The following is a 2,230-nucleotide window of genomic DNA, read 5'->3' as shown; positions in this document are numbered from 1 at the left end:
CCCCCTCTCTCTCTTTCTTTCTTTCTTTCTTTCTTTCTTTCTTTCTTTCTTTCTTTCTTTCTTTCTTCCTTTCAAACTCCAGATTTTATTCCCCTCCAGGTCCACACTCCAACTTTTCCACACCCCATATCTCCTTCCTGCCCCCTGTCTTCACAAGGATGTTGCAACCTCCAAACCCCCACCTCACCTGACCTCTAAGTTCCCTGGGGCCTTCAGTCTCTGAAGGGTTAGGTGCATCTACTCTGACTAAACCCAGACCTGACAGTCTTCGGCTGTATTTGTGTTGGGGGCCTCCCTCAGCTGGTGTATGCTGTCTGTTTGGTGGTCCAGTGTTTCAGAGATTCTTGGGGGTCTACTTACTAATAAGTGGATATTAGTAAAAAAAAAAAGAAAAAAAGAAAGAAAAAAGAAAAAGAAAAAGAAAAGAAAAGAAAAGAAAAGAAAAGAAAAGAAAAAGAAAAAGTACAAATTACCCAAGATACAGTCCACAGAACTAACGAAGGTCAACAAGGTCAACAAGCTGAAGGCCCCAATTGAGGACACATCAGTTCTTCTTGGGTGGGAGAAATAAAATCACAAGACGGGAGGGAGGGACCTGGGAGGGAAAGTGGATGCCAGGGGTGTGGGTGTGTGTGTGGGAACATGATGTGGTATTGGGCAGGGGAAATTGACTGAAGCAATGTGGGCCAGCAGAAAGAATGATAACTACTTTTTAACAGTAAGGGAGTGCACTGGCTAGTTTTGTGTCAACTTGACACAGCTGGAGTTATCACAGAGAAAGGAACTTCAGTTGAGGAAATGCCTCCATGAGATTCAACTGTAGGGCATTTTCTCAATTAGTGATCAAGGGGGAAAGGCCCCTTGTGGGTGGGACCATCCCTGGGCTGGTAGTCTTGGTTCTATAGGAGAGCAGAATGAGCAAGCCATGGGAAGCATGCCAGTAAGTAACATTCCTCCATGCTCTCTGCATCAGCGCCTGCTTCCTGACCTGCTTGATTTTCAGTCCTGACTTCCTTGGTGATGAACAGCAGTGTGGAAGTGTAAGCTGAATAAACCCTTTCCTCCCCAATTTGCTTCTTGGTCATGATGTTTGTGCAGGAATAGAAACCCTGAGTAAAACAGGGAATAAATGAAATATCTGAAACCTGTAGTTTTCAACTTTCCTAATGCTGTAACCCTTTAATACAATCAATCACGTTTTATGACCCCCTCCAACAATAAAATTATTTTTGTTACACTCTATCTGTAATTTGGCTAAGTTTGTGATTCATAGTGTAAATATCTGATATTCAGTATATCTTATATGTGACTCACAAAGAGGTAGCAATCCACAAGTTGATAACTACTGCCTTGGAAATATAGCTATAAATAGAAACACATGCAGAATATGTGCCATAAGTTACTGCTGTGTTTGACCCATTCTTTTCTTTTCTCTTTTAAGATTTCTTTATTTGTTTTATGTATATGGGTGCACTGCAGGTGTACAGATGGTTGTGAGCCTTCATGTGCTTATTGGGAATTGGACTTTAGGATCTCTGCTCACTCCAGTCAACCCTTCTCTCTCCAGTCAGCCTTGACCCATTCTTTTTTCTTTTTTAATTAGATATTTTCTTCATTTACATTTCAAATGCTATCCTGAAAGTCCCCTATACCCTCCCCCCACACTGCTCCCCTACCTACCCATTCCTGCTTCCTAGCCCTGGCATTCCCCTGTACTGGGGCATATAATCTTCACAAGACCAAGGGCCTCTTCTCCCATTGATGGCCTATTAAGCCATCCTCTGGTACATATGCAACCAGAGACACAAGCTCTGGAAGGTACTGGTTAGTTCATATTGTTGTTTCTCCTATAGGGTTGCAGAACCCTTTAACTCCTTGGGTACTTTCTCTAGCTCCTTCATTGGGGGCCCTGTGATCCATCCAATAGATGACTGTGAGTATCCACTTCTGTATTTACCAATCACTGGCATAGCCTCACAAGAGACAGCTATATCAGGGTCCTGTCAGCAAAATCTTGCTGGCATATACAAGTGTCTGAGTTTGGTGGTTGTTTATGGGATGGATCCCCAGGTGGGGCAGTCTCTGGATGATCCTTCCTTCCGTCTGAGCTCCAAACTTTGTCTCTGGAACTCCTTGCATGGGTATTTTGTTCCCAATTCTAAGAAGGAATGAAGTATCCACACTTTGTGGTTTCTCAGAAAATTGGACATAGTACTACCAGAAGATCCAG

The sequence above is a fragment of the Mus caroli genome, chromosome 14 (genome assembly GCF_900094665.2).
Source record: "Mus caroli chromosome 14, CAROLI_EIJ_v1.1, whole genome shotgun sequence".
In the NCBI taxonomy this organism is placed as follows: domain Eukaryota; kingdom Metazoa; phylum Chordata; class Mammalia; order Rodentia; family Muridae; genus Mus; species Mus caroli.
The sequence above is the reverse complement of the archived record's forward strand: the minus strand, read 5'-3'. Positions refer to the sequence as shown.